Raw genomic sequence first — 18386 nt, forward strand, 5'->3', positions numbered from 1 at the left:
ACAGCATAGAGTGTACCTACACAAATCTAGAAGGTATAGCCTACTGTATATTTACCCTATAGGGTATAGCCTATTGCTCCTAGGTTACAAACCTGTACAGCATATTACTGTACTGAATACTGTAGAGAATTACAGCATAATGGTATTTGTCTATCTAAACAAAAAAGGTACAATAAAAGTAAGATATAAAAGATAAAAACTGGTACATCTGTACAGAGGATTTACCACGAATGGAGCGTGCGGGACTGGAAGTTGCTCTGGGTGAGTCAGTGAGTGAGTAGTGAGTGAATGCAGAGGCCTAGGACATTACTGTATACTACTGTAGATATTACAAATAATATAGACTTAGGCTACACTAAATTTATTTTTAAAGTTTTTTTCTACAATAATAAATTAACCTTAGTTTACTGTAACTTTTACTTTATAAACTTTAAATTGTGTAACTTCTTGATGCTTTTATAATAACACTAGGCTTAAAACACAAAGCACAATCATGTTGTACAACTGTGCAAAAATATTCTCTATTTATCCTTATCCTATAAGCTTGTTTCTATTAATTTTTATTTTCTTTTTAACTTTTTTGTTAAAAACTAACACACAAGCACACACATTAGGCTAGGCTTACGCAGAGTTAGGATCATCAATATCACTTTCCTCTACCTCCATATCTTGTCTCACTGGAAGAATCTCAGGGGCAGTAACCCACATGGTGCTGTCATCTGCTGTGATAACCTTGCTTTCTTCTGGAATGCCTCCTGAAGGACCTGCCTGAGGCTGTTTTACAGTTAACTCTTTTTTTTTTAATAAGTAGAAGGAGTACACTCTACTATAACAATTAAAACATATAGTAAATACTAGGCAATAGGAATTTTTCGACTTCATTATAATCTTATGGGAGCACTGTGATATATGCAGTCGATAGTTGACCAAAACAACATTATACAGCACATGACTAATAGAGAGTTGTAAGGTTAATGTATGTAAAAAGCTTAAAGTAGTTTCTGGCACATAGAAAATGTTCAATAAACATTTGCTATTATTAGGCATACAGAAACACACAAAAATTCAGTATTGTGTAACTGTTACCTAAAATACATATTTGGCGAATGTGTCACTAAGTGACACTTTTTGCTATCCTAAGCAAAAGGAACAAAACTGGGGATATCACATTACGTAACTTCACATTATCCTACAAAGCTATAGTAACATTTAAACAAACAGACATGCTTAAATTTAATTGAAAAGCTAGTGTGAGCCAACTTCTAGGATAGTCAAATATTATCCAATTATTTACTGTTAGCAGAATCAGAGAACAGCTGAAGATCACCTGGTTTTATCCACTCATTTGACAGATAATGAATCGAGCCAAAATGGTGAGATATTTAAGTCAAAGAGGAAGAAGTAGATGAATGGAGGATGGATAGATGAATAATAAATAGGTAAATAGTTAATAGAAAAAGAAAAGGGATGAAATCAACCTAGATCTCTAGAACTCTAGTTGAGAACTCTTCCCACTATATTACACAGACCAGGTGTTGTTTCCTGTAGTTTATATACTGTTTATCACATTTTTTCTATCCTTCTGCCTTTCAATGAGCCTTAAAAGAAGAAATAATTTTAATAATATTTTTAGAAGTTCAACTATTGCTTCAATTGAGAGATGACTGTAGGACAGGATTTACTTAAAATGTAAAAATAACACAAAGCTAATCCTTACAGAGGCCTTCATTTGTCCACTTAACTAATATTTATTCAGTCATTATTATCTGTTAGGCACTGAACTACAGAGCAAAAACAAAACAAATCTTTGTTCTTGTGAACATGCATTATGTGGAAGAGACAAGCAATTAACAAATTCATTAGTAGTATGTTCCACAATCCCTTATCTGCAATTTTAAAATCAAAAAGCTTGGGAAACTGGAAATTTTGACAACTCGAATAGTGGTAAAAGCTGAATCAGACTCATTTAGTAGTAAAGCTGATAGGAGACTAGTCATAGTCTTTTTTTAGTTTTTATCTTAATTTTTGTGGATACTTATGTGTATATATTTGTAGGATATATGAAATGTTTTGATACAGGCATGCAACATGTAACAATCACATCGTGTAAAATGGGGTATTCATCACCTCAAGCATTTATCTTTTGTGTTACAAACAATCCAATTATACTTTTAGTTTTTTTCTAAGATATCTTGTTATAAACAATTTTTACTTATTTTTAAATATACAATTAAATTACTATCAACTATAGTCACCCTGTTGTGCTATCAAATATGAGGACTTAATTCATTCTTTCTGGGAGTTTTGTACCCGTTAACCATCCCCACTTACCACCCCCCCCACCCTCCATCTACCCTTCCCAACATCTGGTAACCATCCTCCTATTCTGTATCTCCATGAGTTCAATAGTTTTGATTTTTAGATCTCACACATAAGTGAAAACGTGCTTTGTCTTTCTGTCCCTGGCTTAACTTAGCATAATGACCTCCAGTTCCATTCATGTTGTTGCAGATGACAACATCTTATTCTTTTTGATGGCTGAATAGTACTTTATTGTGTATCATTACCACACTTTGTTTTATTCATCTGTTGATGAACACTTAGCTTGCTTCCAAATTTTGGCTATTGTGCAGTGCTGCAACAAACATGGGATTGCAGATAGCTCTTCGATATGCTGATTTCCTTTCTTTTGGGTATATACCCAGCAGTGAGATTACTGAATCATGTGGTAGCTCTATTTTTAGGTTTTTGAGGAACCTCTAACTGTTCTCCATAGTGCTTTTAGTAATTTACATTCCTACCAAGAGTGGGGTTTGCTTTTTACCACATCCTTGCCAGCATTTGTTATTATTGCCTTTCTTTTGACTAAAAGCTGTTTTAACTGAGGTGAGATGATATCTCATTGTAGTTTGGATTTGCATTTCTCTGATTATCAGTGATGCTGAGCACTTTTTCATATGCCTGTTTGCCATTCCCATGGCTTCTTTTGAGAAATATTTATTCAAATATTTGCCCATTTTTAAATCACATTATCAGATTTTTTCCCACAGACTTGAGCTCCTTATATAGTCTGGCTATTAACCCCTTGTCCAATGGGTAGTTTGCAAATATTTTCTCTGATTCTTTGTGTTGTCTCTTCACTTTGTTGTTTCCTTTGGTGTGCAGCAACTTCTTAACTTGATATGATCCCGTTTGTCTATTTTGTTTTGATTGCCTGTGCTTGTAGGGTATTACTCAATAAATTTTTGTTCAGACCCATGTCTTGGAGATTTTTCCCCAATGTTTTCTTGTAGTAAATTCATAATTTGAGGGTCTTATATTTAAATATTTAATGTATTTCTATGTGATGTTTCTATATGGCTTGAAATAGTGGTCTAATTTCATTCTTCTGCATGTGGATATTCATTTTCCCCAGCACCATTTTTGAAGACTGTCTTTTCCACAGTGTATGTTCTTGGCACGTTTGTTGAAAATGAATTTACTGTAGGTGTGTGAATTTGTTTCTGGGTTCTCTATTCTGTTCCATTGGTCTGTATGTTTGTTTTTATGCCAATATCATGCTGTTTTGGTTACTATAGCTCTGTAGTACAATTTGAAGTCAGGTAATGTGATTTTCTCAGTTTTGTTCTTTTTGCTTAGAATAGCTTTGACTATTTTGAATTTTTTGTGGTTCCATGTAAATTTTACAAAATTTATGTGTGTGTATTTGAAGAATGTCATTGGTATTTTGATAGGGATAGCACTGAATCTGTAAATTGCACTGGGCAGTATGGACATTTTAATAATATTCTTCCAATCCATGGACATGGAGTATCTTTCTGGTTTCTTTTGGTGCCCTCTTCAATTTCTTTCATCAGCATTTTATAATTTTCACCATAGAGATCTTTCACTTCTTTCATTAAGTTAGTTCCTAGGTATTTATTTGTGGCTACTGTAAATAGGATTCCTTTTTTAATTTATTTTTCAGATTGTTCACTGTTGCCTTTTGAAATGCTACTGTTTTTTGTATGTGGATTTTATATCCTGCAACTTTACTAAATTTGTTTATCAGTTTGAATAGGGGTGTGTGTGTGTGTGTGTGTGTGTGTGTAGTCTTTAGTTTTTTTGCAAATATATTATTATGTCATCTGCAAACAAGGATAATTTGACTTCTTTTCTTCCAAATTAGATGCCTCTTATTTCTTTCTCTTGTCTGATTTTCTAGCTAGGATTTCCAGTACTATGTGGCGTAACAGTGGTAAAAGTGGCCATCCTTTTCATCTTCCAGATCTTATACAAAAGGCTTTCAGTTTTTCCACATTCAGTATGATACTAGCTGTGAGTCTGTCATATATGGTTTTTCTGATGCTAATGTATATTCTATATCCAGTTTTTTAAGGGTGTATTATAAAGGAGTGTTGAATTTTATCAGCTGCTTTTTCACCGTCAGTTGAAGTGATCATATGGTTTTTGTCTTTCATTCTGTTGATATGGTATGTCACATTGATTAATTTGTATATATTGAACCATCCTTGCATCCCAGGGGTAAATCCCATCTGATCATGATGAATAATTTTTCTAATGTACTGTTGAATTTGGTTTGCTGGTATTTTGTTGAGGATTTTTGCATCAATATTCATCAAAAATACTGGTCTGTGATTTTCTTTTTTTAATGTGTATTTGTCTATTTTTGATATAAGGGTAATACTGGACTTATAGAATAAGTTTGGAAGTATTCCCTTTTCTGTTTTTTGGAGTAGTTAGATTAGTATTAGTATTCGCTTTTTAAAGATTTGGTAGAATTCAGCAGTGAAGCCATCAGTTTCTGAATTCTTCTTTACTGGGAGACTTTTTAATACAGCTTCAGTCTCATTACTTGATACTGGTTTGTTCAGGTTTTGGATTTCTTATGGTCTAATCTTGGTAGGTTGTATTTTCCTAGGAATTTGTTCATGTCTTCTAGATTTTCCAATTTATTGGTATATGGTTGCTCATAGTAGCAATTAATGATCATTTGAATTTCTGTGGTATCATTTGTAATATCTCCATCTTCATCTCTGACTTTATTTATTTGGATCCTCTCTCTTTTTTTCCTAGTCTGGCAAAAAGTTTGTTAATTTTGCTTAACTTTTTAAAAAACTATCTTGTTTATTTCAATTTTATTTATTTCTGCTCTGATCTTTATTTATTTTTTCTTTCACTTATTTTGGGTTTGGTTTGCTCTTGCTTTTCTAGTTCTTTAAGATGAATTTTTTGGTTGTTTATTTGAAGTTTTTCTTATTTTTTGATGTCGGCACTTATGGCCATAAACTTCCCTCTTAGTACTACTTTTGCTATATTCCATAGGTTTTGCTTGTTGTGTTTCCATTATCATTTGTTTCAATTAATGTTTCAATTTTCTTTTTAATTTCTTCATTGACCCACTGGTCATTCAGGAGCATATTGTTTAATTTCCATGTATTTGTACAGTTTCCAAAATTCCTCTTCTTATTGATTACGAGTTTTATTCCACTTTGGTCAGAGAAGATGCTTGATATTATTTTACTTTTTTGAATGTTTTAAGGCTTGCTTTGTGACCTAATGTCTTCCCTTGAGAATCATCCATGTGCTGAGGAAAAAAAATGTATATTCTGCAGCCATTGGATGAACTGTTCTGTAAATGTCTATTAATAGTGTAGATCGTCCAGTGTTGCTTTGTTGCTTTGTTGATTTTTCCATCTGGACAATGTGTTCTGTCTGATGCGGAAAGTGTGGTGATGAAGCCTCTAGCTTTCTTTTTTTTTTTTTTTTTTTAGTAGAGATGTGGTTTCACCATGTTGCCCAGGCTGGTCTCGAATTCCTGAGGCCCACCTTGGCCTCCCAAAGTGCTAGGATTACAGGCGTGAGCCACTGCACCTGGCTGCCTCTAGCTATTAGTGTATTGGGGCTCATCTCTCTCTTTAGCTCTAATAATATTTGCTTTATAAATCCGGGTGTGTCAGTGTTGGGTACATATGTATTTAAAATTGTGGGTTTTATTTTTTCTGAATTGACTCCTTTTATCATAATATAGTGACCAGTTTTGTATCTCTTATAGTTTTTGACTATAAATCTATTTTTTCTGATAGAAGTATGGCTACTCCTGCTCTTTTGGTTTCCATTGGTATGGAATTTTTTTTTTTCCATCCCATTGCTTTCAGTCTATGTGTATATTTATAGGTGAAGTGTATTTCTCATAGGCAACAGATCACTGGGTCTTGTCTTTTTTGTATCCATTCAGCAACTCAATGTCTTTTGATTGGAGAGGTTAGTCCACTTACATTCAGTGTCTTTATTGGTAAGTAAGGACTTACTCCTGGCGTTTTGTTATTTGTTTTCTGGTTATTTTGTGGTCTTGTTTCCTTCCTGTCTTCCCTTCAGTGAAGGTGATTTTCTTGGGTCTTGCTTTTTATGTTTTGTGTATTAGTTGTATGTTTTTTTGGTTTGAGGTTACCATGAGGTTTGCAAATACTACCTTATAACCCATTATTTTAAGCTGATAACAACTTAACACTGTTTACATAAACAAACAAAAAACTAATAAACACTCTATGCCTTAACTTCATCCCCCTGTTGTTTTGACTTTTTGTTGTTTCCATTTATATTTTATTGTATTGTTTATGTCTTGAAAACTTGTTAATCGTTTTTTATTGGTTAATTGTTCAGTTTTTCTATTTAAGATAGGAGTAGTCTACACACCACAGTTACAGTGTTATAATAGTCTATGTTTTCCTGTGTACTTGCTATTACCAGTGAGTTTTGTACTTTCCATGATTTATTGCTTATTAATGTCCTTTTCTTTCTGATCAAAATACTCCCTTTAGGATTTCTTGCAGAAAGTTCTGGTGTTGATAAAATCCCTAAGCTTTTGTTTGTCTGGGAAAGCCTTTATTTCTTATTCATGTTTGAAGGATATTTTCACCAAATATACTATTCTAAAGTAAAAGTTTTTTCCTTCAGCACTTTAAATATGTCATGCCATTCTTCTCTCCTGGCCTGTGAAGTTTGCACTGAAAATTCTGCTGTCAGACATATTGGAGCTCCATTGTATGCAATTTCTTTTTTCTTGCTGCTTAGGATCCTTTCTTTATCCTTGACCTTTGGGAGTTCAATTATTAAATGCTTTGGGGTAGTCTTCTTTGGGTTAATTCTGCATGGTGTTCTATAACCTTCTTGTACTTGGATATTGATATCTTTTATAGGTTTGGGAAATTCCCTGTTATTATGCATTTGAGTAAACTTTCTGCCCCTATCTCTTTCTCTACCTTCTCTTTAAGGCCAATAACTCTTAGATTTGCCATTTTGAGGCTATTTTCTAGCCGGCTTTGCTTCATTGTTTTTTCTTTTCTTTTTCTTTTTTTCTTTTTGTCTTTTCTGTGTATTTTCAAACAGCCTGTCTTCACGCTCACTAATTCTTTATTCTGCTTGATTATGTCTGCTATTAAAGGACTTTGATGCATTTTTCAGTATGGCAAATTGCATTTTTCAGCTCCAGAATTTCTGCTTGATTCTTTCTAATTATTTTAATCTCTTTGTTAAGTTAATCGGATAGAATTCTGAATTCCTTCTCTGTGTTATCTTGAATTTCTTTGAGTTTCCTCAGCACAGCTATTTTGAATTATCTGTCTGAAAAGTCACATATCTCTGTTTCTCGAGAATTGGTCCCTGGTGCCTTATTTATTTCATTTGGTGAGGTCATGTTTTTCAGGATGGTGTTGATCCTAGTAGATGTTCTTTGATGTCTGGGCATTTAAGTGTTAGGTATTTACTGTAGTCTTCACTTTCTGGACTTACTTGTAGCTGTCCTTCTTGTGAAGGCTTTCCAGATCTTCAGAAGGACTTGATTGTTGTAATCTAAGTGTTGTGATCTAAGCTGTATCTGCTTTAGGGGCACCCGAAGCCTAGTAATGCTGTAATTCTTACAGATTCATAAAGGTACTGCCTTGATGGTCCTGGACAACATCCAGAAGGATTCTCTGGATTACCAGGCATAGACTCTTGTTCTCTTTCCTCACGTTCTCCAAATGAATGGAGTCCATCTGTCCCACCCCACCCCCGTCTCTGTCTCTGCCTCTTTCTCTGTTCTAGGCCATCTGGAGTTGGGGATATTGTAACATAAGCACCTCTGTGGCCATCACCACTAAAACTATACTGGGTCAGACCTGAAGCCAGCACAGCACTGGGTCTCACCTGAGGCTTGCTGTAACTACTTCCGGGCTTCAGCCTATGTTCACTCAAGGCTTTGGGGCTCTACAATCAGCAGGTGACAAAGCCAGCCATGCCTGTATCCTTCACTTCAGAGTGGCAGGTTCCCCCAGGCCCTGGGCGTGTCCAGAGATGCCATTCAGGAGCCAGGGACTAGAGTAAAAAATCTTAGAAGTCTACCTGGTATTCTATTGTACTGTGGCTGAGCTGGCAGTGAACTCAGAAGATGTAGTCCTCCCCACTCTTCCCTCCCCTTTTTAAAAGCAGAGGAGCCTCACCCTGTGGCTCCCACTACCACATCTCCATGCGGATTACTGTACCACTGATGTTCCCTTAAGGCCCAAGGGCTCTTCAGTCAGCTTGTGTTGAATGCTGCCTGGCCTGAGACTCACCCTTCAGGGCAGCACGTTCTCCTCTGACACAGAGCAGGTCTAGAAATTCTATTCAATAGCCAAGTCCTGGAACCTAAGACCCCAAGAACCTGCTTGTTGCTCTAACCCCTGTGACTGAGCTGGTAACTAAGGTACAAAACAAAGTTCCCTCTGCTTTTCCCTTTGATTTTCTCAAGTAGAAGGAGTCTCACCCTGTACCCACCACAACTAGGAATGTGCTTAGTCTCATCTGAAGCCAACAAGTCTCAGAGTCTCACCCAAGGCCCTCAATGTAGTTCCTGGGTATTACTGCTGGTTGTGTAGGGCCAAGGTCTCTTCAGTTAGAAGGTGATGAATGCTACCAGGACTGGGTTCTTTCCTTCAAGGCAGCAGGTTGCCTTCTGGCCCAGGGTGTATCTAGAAATGTCATTCAGTAGCAGGATCTGGAAAGGGGGCTTCATAACTCTAACTGGTGCCCTACCCAACTGTGGCTGAGCTGGTATCCAAGATCCCAGACAGACTCCTCTTTATTCTTCCATCTTCTTTCCTCAAGTGGAGTGAATGGGTCTTTTTCAGAGCCACGAGCTGTGCAGCCTGTGGTTAGGAGGAGGTGATGCCAACACTCCCTTCCCCACCCTGGCTGGTGTCTCAGTAAGTCACATTCCTCCGCTGCCCCAGTCCACTGTCTCTGGCCCAAGTTCAACACTAGGACTTGCCTTGGAGTTGCAGTCCTTATGGCCTAGCCTGCCTTTCCAGTTTATTTTGGGCTCCAGAACACTTTAGCCTGCACTGATGAGTCTTACAGGATCTCAAGTTTGGACCACTGGGATCAGCGATTCCTTTCTGGCTGAACAGGCTCGGTTAAAATGCTCGCTTTTTGGATGGACATCAGCTGCGTTTGGTCTAGTTTTGTTTTCTGTTATAATAGGGCAGCACTGAGCTCAATGCCTCATAAATGCTACAATCTCTCTCTCTCCAGCACACCAAACATTCTCCACACCATGCTTCTGCTGCCGGAGAGGTGGCATCAGCTATTTAAGACTGCTTTTCCTGTTCAGTGCCTCACGTAGTGATAGGAAGTTAAAGCCAGGTACTGTGAGTGCTCACCTGATTTTTGAGTCTTATGAATGTGCTTTTATTGTGTAGATAGTTGTTGAATTGATGTCCTTGCCTGGGGGGACAATCAGTGGAGACTTCTTTTCTGCCATCTTGCTCTGCCCCTAGTTATAGTCTTTAAAAAATCTCACTTAGAATGAATATATGTTTTACTGCAAGGTTATTAACATGTTTGACTTCAGGGTGCCTTCCCAGACCTCTTGGATGGGAGGGGAGAAGAGTAGGAGATGTTGCATAATTATAGTACATGTACTATATTACCTTAAAAATACCAAAAATACTTAATTCCAAATGACATCTGGCTTCACCGGGATGGTGGGGCTACATAATATCTAGGAATTATAAATACTGTGAATGGAAATGAAGCAGGTATGGATATAGAGAATAAGGGCCCGTGGTGAAAAGGGTAAAAGTCAGAGGCGGAGGTTTTTTAGCTAGACTGGTGAGAGAATCCTCTCTGGGAAGTGATATTTGAGTAGATCCAGAAACATTCCAGGAACTTTCAAGGAAAAAGAGTGTTTTAGTCAGTGGGAACAGACATGTGGTTATCTAAAGAGACATTCCAATCTGAGAGAAGACAAAGGTCAAAGACTTAAATCAAGAGCGTGCTTACTTAGCATGTTTGAAGAACGTGAAAGCCACTAAGGCTCTAGAATACGAAACAAGAGGAAGAATCATCAGATAGGCTTTCAGAAAGGTAACCAGGATCCAAGTCCTTGCCTTAGATGTTATGGAAAGTCTTTGGGGAATTTTGAACAAGGGAGTCTGAAATTCAGTTTTCTTTTTAAAAATGTCATTCTGTTTCTCTATAGATAATTTTTAAAAATCACTCGACTTTTGTGGATAGTAGAGTAGTAGATGTTTGCAGTGGTGAGGATTGGAAAAGATAAGTGATCATGACAATGGATAAAACTCAGAAATTTGATGATGTGTGATCATATAGATACTTTTTTTTTTTTTCAAGGAAGCATCTCGCTGTTACCTAGTTGGAGTGCAATGGCATGATTGTAGTGCATTGCAGCTTCGACCTCCTGGGCTCAAGTGATCGTCCTGGTTGTGGCTCCCGAGTAGCTAGGACTATAGGCATGCAACACCATATCTCACTTTTTATTTCTTTTTTTTTTTTTTGGTAGAGACATAGTCTTACTATGTTGCCAACACTGTATAGATACTTTTTAATAAAATAATGTCCTAGTTATATTTTAACAAAATAATATCTTTTAGGTATCTGTTGAGTGAATGGTGTGCTATGAATTGATAATCTAAATATTATGCTATCATGCTTTTTGGGTTTTGTTCTAGATTTTTCCCTAAGTATTAGGGCTAAGAAATCAGCTTGGTCATTATAGTGCTATTACCAGCCTCCCTCTCTTTTCTCAAAGAGGGAAAGAGCCCCAGCTAGAGGAAAGAGCCCCCAAACTTGGAGTAAAAAGAACTGTTTTCTTATGTCCGATCTGCCACTAACTGACTAGAACATGGTTTATTTAACGTCTTTTGATTTGGTTTTCTATATTGTAAAGTGGATTGAATTACCTGATTGATAATAGCTCTGTTTGAATCTTCAGTCTTAAATTTAACAAGCCCTTTCTGTTAGATTCTACAATTCTATGATTTTAAATGAGACTGCATAAAAATCTCAAAACTTCCTTAAATGTGAATGTAAAAGAATACGGAATAACTGGATGTGTTCAAAATTGGTAAATTTACCCTGGTATCCTTTTTAACAGGACCAAGAAAATAAATACCAGAAATCAACAAGAGCACAGACTGTTTCCCTTCATCAATCTGTAGGACCCTAATACTTCTTTAGTTCCATCAGACACAGAGGAATGACCACCATGGCAGATGGCAACAGAGGATGTCAACAATTTTTTGGAGGCAAGCAATGAAATATTTCTACTATGAGTTTTCTGTTATTAATCATGTAGAAGCAAGTAGAATAATACTGGATTTTAGTTTAAAATGAAAAGTATTATTTACTGTAGGAATTTCTGTATGCATAGCTATTTCTTTATTTTCTTTTTTTTCTCTTTTAACACTATTGCATGTCAGAAATTACGTTAAGATGCATTTGCCCTTAGCTCCAGAGTAACAGAATAAGACTATCTTAAATCCTTAAATACAGAACAAGGATTTAAATAACCGAAATTAAGTACCTATATTTGAAAACAGGACTTTTTCACATCTATCTTGGACACATATATAACTGTAAGTACTAAATAAAATCGGAAATTAGAATTATTTTCTATTTATTTTAGAGTTATTCATACTATTTGTGAATTTTATGTAGTTAAAGGTATCCCAGCATTTTTCCTCCCTTTTCTTTAACAGCTAATATAAAGTGCTCCAAAATATTGGGAAACCATCCCTTTACAACTCTCACAGTTTTACGTTTTGTGAAAATTCCATATCAAAATATTTACTTGAACTTTTAGTTAATTCTATGACAGCTTCTATTGCTCCCAAAAGAGCATTTGGGCAAGGATTGTGGATCACAATGCCACCTTCAAATTTCAAATTAATTACATTACCTTTAAAAGAAAAGCTTGCTTGGAAAGAAATTGACCATATAGATTTTTAAATGTATAAGGAATCTGGCTTTTCTTCATTCATGAAAAATAAAGACTTAAGTAGATGAAAATAAAGTGAAATAAAAATATACACTTTAAAAAATTTAAGTAGAATTCGCTAAAATGTAATCTTTCAAGGGATTTTATACAAATAAACTATATATATATGCTTAGAATTTTTTATTTAGTGTTAATTCAACTCATCAGCCTAAGGTCATCCATAAAAACGTGTCTGCTTTTAAGTTTCACATAAGAGGAATGCTTTCTCTAAATAAAGAAGATGATAAATATTTAAAAAGCCCAGTGTAGAGATTCTGAGTTTTCTTTCAGTAACTAGAGTCAAAATTAATTCTTGCTTTTCTGTTGGGGAAAATTTCATCTAATTACATTCAATTTATTCTGCAACTTTTTGGACAGCAAATCCTGATCACCAAAGAAAAAGCAGCTGTGTTGCCCTTGCCTCACAATTATAACAATAGTATTATTATGCAGTCACCAGAGTTTATGGAACCATGAGGTGGTTATATCCACTGGCTGTTTTCTGACAGAGACATACCGAAACCTTTCTGAATTGCTGATAATGTATGCCTTCTATTTGTAAGGATCTTCAAAGAAATAGATTCCACTGCTTCCTTCAGCAAGCCAATTTAGTATAACAGCTCTCAGAAGCAGAAAATTCTTTCTTATAACCCTTTATGCACTTTAATTAACTGTTTCTAAAACTTATTTTCCTAGAATTGCATTTTAAATATTATTTAAATATTTTCTTAGTTTAGTATAATTCACTTAAGTATTTTTTAAAACTACTAAAAATTGACCATTGTTTAATTAGTAGAAATATTCCTATAAACCATGCTTCCTCATAAGCAGTGTACATTTCTCCCTCAGTATCTGCAGGGGATTGACTCCAGAACTCCCTATGAATACCAAAAGCCAGGGATGTTCAAGTGCCTTATATGAAACGGTGCAGTTTTTGCATATAACTCGCACATATCCTCCTTATACTTTAAATCATCTCTATATTACTTATACTACCGAATACAACCTAAATTCTAGGTAAATAGCTGTTATATTTTTTACTCTGATTATTTTTTATTTTTGTCATGTTATTTTTATTGTCTTTTTTCTGAGTATTTTTGATCCAAGATTGCTTGAAATTTTAGATGCAAAACTTGTGAATACAGAAGACTGACTATACTATCAAATTTCTTTTTCTTACGTTTCCTTTTCTAACTCATCCACATACATCTTATTTTAAAATTCAGTTATTCTTTAACCATCAGATTGTATCAATGGTATATAGCTTTAACTTATTAAGAATCAAGCCCTTTGTTCTTTATTAATTTCATTCTATTTGTGACCAACTAATTAATAAGCCATAGATATGTATAATTCTAATCCCAGGTGCTATTTCATTTATTTTCCACATTTTTAGGGAAAGTTATACTGGTAAAAAGTTTTAGAGGTTAGAAAGGCAATTGAGCATAGCAGGTATGATTTATAAGAATGCTACAGGAATACTTCAGAGATATTGCATGTTTGGTTCCAGACTACCACAATAAAGCAAGCCACACATTTTTTTCCCAGTGCATATACAAGTTATCTTTGCACTATACTATAATCTATTCAGTGTGTAATTGCATTATGTCCTTAAAAAACAATGCACATTTCTTAATTTTAAAATAGTTTTCTAAAAATGGGAGGGTGCTTTGAGGGGTGGGGGGGACAGGGTCTCACTCTCTCTTCCAGGCTGGAGTCCAGTGGTGCAATCATGGCTCACTGCTGCCTTGACTTCCTGGACTCAAGTGATTCTCCCACCTCAGCCTCTCAAATAGCTGGGAATACAGGCATGCACTATCACACCAGGCTAATTGTTATATTTTTTTGTAGAGACAGGGTTTTGCCCTGTTGCCCAGGCTGGTCTTAAACTCCTGGGCTCAAGCGATCTGCCTGCCTTGGCCTCCCAAAGTGCTGGGATTACAGGCATAAGCCACCATGCTGGCTTCCTTTGATAGTGAAAGGTCTTACCTGGATGTGGATGGTTGCTAACTGGTCACAGTCATGGTGACCAGTCAGCAGCCATCCACATCCAGGCAAGACCCTTTATTATGACTGAAGATTGGGATGGCTGTGGCAATATATTGAAATAAGACAGCAACGAATATTGCCACATCAATTGACTTGACAAAGTAAATTGGTTTTCAATTTACTTTGCTCAGATCTGTCAGAGGATTCGCTATCTGTATTTGTAAGGCAGATACTATTTGTAAGGCAGATACAGCCTTACAAAATACATTTCTTAAGTAGACTTGAAAGTCGATGGACTTTTCAAGTTAGAAGAGTTGATCCATGGGCTGCAGAAGGAATGTTATGTTACCAAGCATGAGAACAGCGTGAATCTCCTTGTATATCTTAATCACAGCTCTTGGATGACTAGGTATACTCTCAGTGAGTAGTAATTTTTCCAAAGGAGTATTTTTTTTTTTTTTTTCTGAGCAGTAGGTCTCAATAGCAAGCTTAAAATAGTCAGCAAATCATGCTGCAAACATGTCCTCTAGGCTTTGTTGTTTCATTTATAGAGCACAGGCAGAGTAGATTTAGCATAATTCTTAAGGGCCCTGAATTATTTGAACGGTAAATGAGCATTGGATCTGAACCTAAAGTCACCAACTGCATTAGTCTCTAACAAGAGAATCAGTGGCTCCTCTGAAGCTTTGAAGTGGGACATTGACTTTTACTCTAGTTATGAAAATCCCAGGTGGCATCTTCTTCCAATTGAAGGCTCTTTTATCTACACTGAAAATCTGTTATTTAGCATAGCCACCTTCATCAGTGATTTTAGCTAGAGCTTCTAGATAACTTGCTGCAGCTTCTCCATCAGTGCTTGCTGCTTCACTTTGCACTTCTATGTTGTGTAGACAGCTTCTTTCCTTAAACCTCATGAATCAACTTGCTCTGCTAGTGTCAAACTTCTTCTGCAGCTTCCTCACCTCTCTCAGCCTTCATAGAACTGAAGAGAGTTAGGGCCTTTCTCTGGATTCAGCTTTGGCTTAAAGAAATGTTGTAGTCAGTTTGATCTTCTATCCAGACCACTAAAAGTTTGTCTGTATCAGCAACAAGGCTGTTTTTCTTTCTTATCATTTGTGTATTCACTGGAATAGCACTTTTAACTTGCTTCGAGAGCTTTTCCTTTGCATTCATAATTTGGCTAACTGTTGGATGCAACTCGTCTTGGCTTTTGACATGTCTTCCTTACTGTGCTTCGTTCTTTCTAGCCTTTGATTTGAACTGAGAGACATGTGACTCTTCTTTTCATGTGAACACTTAGAGGCAATTATAGGTTATTACTTAGCCTCATTTCAGTATTGTATTTTGGGGGATTGGGAGCCCAAGGAGAGGGAGAGAGACAGGGAAACAGCCAGGCAGTGGAGTATTCAGAACACACAACATTGATCAGTTAAATTTGCCCTCTTATATTGGGGCAGTTCGTGATGCCCCAAAACAATTACAGTGGAAACATCAAAGATCACTGATCACAGATCACCATAACAGATATTATAATGAAAAAGTTTGAAATATGGTGACAGTTATGAAAATGTGACTCAGAGTCATGAAGTGAGCACATGCTGTGTGTGAAAATGGCACTGATGGACTTGCTCAGTGCAGAGCTGTCACAAAACTTCCATTTGCAAAGCACAATAAAGCAAAGCACAATAAAATGAGGTATGCCTACATACAAGAACACAAATCCACAGACCTGATTAAGGCTGATTTATTAACCACAACCATGCATTCTACCAGCTGTGTGACCACGGGCAAATTGTTGGTTTTTTTCACCCCCAATTTGTAGGTCTTTAAAATTTGAGTGCTAATAATAATATAATGTGGGGATTAAATGGAATAGATAATATAAGTAATAAGCTTAGGTTCTTAGCACTGCATAACATGTAATTCAATAAACAGATGACATAGTTATCCCACTCTGCAAAATAATTGAAAACAGATTTCTTCATAGCAAACTCAATTCTTAAAAAAGAACAATGATTCTTTTTATGCCAAACTTGTTTTACATCATTATATCTGTTTTACTGCTGCTAAATTTTGTTCATATTGAAATGTCCAAATAAGCAGTTTAAAATTCATGTTTAAAACTATGAAAATGTGATTTATCCAGAAACCACATTAGAAAAATTATACCAACGGTTATTAACCTGAGTCTCATAGAAACTATGTACATTCCAAATTTTGTTTAAAAATGTAGAGTATGCATGGACTGTTCTAAAATTTTAACTGAAGTCAACCACTATTATTTGGAGAAATATTCCATTTATAGGACAGAGTGATTTGAGGAATCTTCTTGGGATTAAATCTCTTTTATATATATGTTGATCAGATGTTTATTTGGTCTGAAAAACTGATTCAGTATTTCCACTGGAAAAACAAAAAGAAACAGACAATTTTGTTCTATTAATATTAGTGTTCTGGGTCTACTGTAACAAATTACCATAAATTATGTAGCTTAAAATAACAAAAGTTTATTATCTCACAGTTCTGGAGTCTAGAAGTCCAAAACTAAGTTGTTGGCAGAGCCTTGCTTTTTGAAGGCTGGTGGGGAGAATTTGTTCCTTTTGCTTGGCTCTGGGGTTGCCAGCAATTTTTGGCATTCCATGGCTTGTAGACATATTACTTCAATCTTTGTGTTCATCATCACGTGGCATTCTCCCTGTGTGTCTGTTTCTCTTCTGCTCTTCTTATAAGGATTGGATTAGGGCCTACCCTAATTCAATACGACCTCATCTTAATTACATCTATAAAGACTGTATTTCCCAATAAGTTCACATTCATAGGTACTAGAGGTTAGGACTTGAACATATCTTTGGGGGAACATAGTTCAACCCATAACTCTATATGTATACTCTCTCTATATATATATGATAGAGTATACATATATAGAGTATATAGATATATAACTGAGAATAGAATTAGAAAAGAAAAATGAATTTTGAAAACAAATTTCTTTTGTTCAGCCTCTGAAAAGAGGTTATTTCACTTGTGATAAGACATGATCTATGACTAGATCTACATGTTTTGCTTAGTAATATTTGACACCACCATTTCTTAGACATCGACAGTTCCTCGATCATTCATTTTCCTATCTGCTCTCTAGCTTTATTTGTTAAAATTTAAAGCAATAGCTATCATTTTGCTTGCTTTGTTTACTTGATGTCAGAGTTCAAACAATAGGTTTACAGATTCAAGACCACAGGATACATACTACATGCATCAACAAATGAAATGCCCTACGACTTTAGAGATGGTATACCATTTATATTTATAATCATACTTATAGTTATACTTTGTAAATGAACTTAGGTCAGATTTCCTTCTCCATATTTGCTTAAACCAGGGCCACCTTTTATTATTATGGGTAAGAAATTAAGAAAAATTGTTGACATTTATGGGTAATGTTTATGGATAAGGCTTATGGGTTATATTATGGGTAAGAAATTAAGAAAAATTATTGACATTTCAAAATGAACAAGTTTATTTTATTTACTTACACACACACACACACACACACACACACACACACACACACATACTGAGATAGGGTCTTGCATTGTAACCCAGGCTGGAGTGCAGTGGAATGAACGTGGCTCAGTGCAGCCTTAACCTCCTGGGCTCAAGTGATCCTCCCATATCAGCTTCCTGAGTAGCTAAGACCACAGCTGCACACTACCATGCCCAGCTAATTTTTGGATTTTTTGTAGAAACGGGATCTTGCCCAGTCATCCCATTACTGGGTATACACCAAAAGGATTATAAATCACGCTGCTATAAAGACACATGCACACGTATGTTATTTCGGCACTATTCACAATAGCAAAGGCTTGGAACCAACCCAAATGTCCATCAATGATAGACTGGATTAAGAAAACGTGGCACATATACAGCATGGAATACTATGCAGCCATAAAAAAGATGAGTTCATGTCCTTTATAGGGAAATGGATGAAGCTGGAAACCATCATTCTGAGCAAGCTATCACGAGGACAGAAAACCAAGCACCGCATGTTCTCATTCATAGGTGGGAATTGAACAATGAGAACACTTGGACACAGGGTGAG

The 18386-nt window shown here is 35.9% G+C and overlaps 1 protein-coding gene across 2 annotated transcripts in view; it reads left to right on the plus strand.

Moving 5' to 3' along the window:
- Window positions 1–18386, plus strand: part of MBD5 (methyl-CpG binding domain protein 5) — a 548850-nt gene that overhangs the window by 252105 nt on the left and 278359 nt on the right. For both annotated transcript variants that reach the window (XM_030917008.1, XM_030917009.1), the window contains one exon: window positions 11417–11567. The gene's annotated coding sequence lies outside the window, so the exon portion shown is untranslated. The remainder of the gene's footprint in view (window positions 1–11416; window positions 11568–18386) is intronic.

Source organism: Rhinopithecus roxellana, chromosome 14 (assembly GCF_007565055.1).
Source record: "Rhinopithecus roxellana isolate Shanxi Qingling chromosome 14, ASM756505v1, whole genome shotgun sequence".
NCBI lineage: Eukaryota > Metazoa > Chordata > Mammalia > Primates > Cercopithecidae > Rhinopithecus > Rhinopithecus roxellana.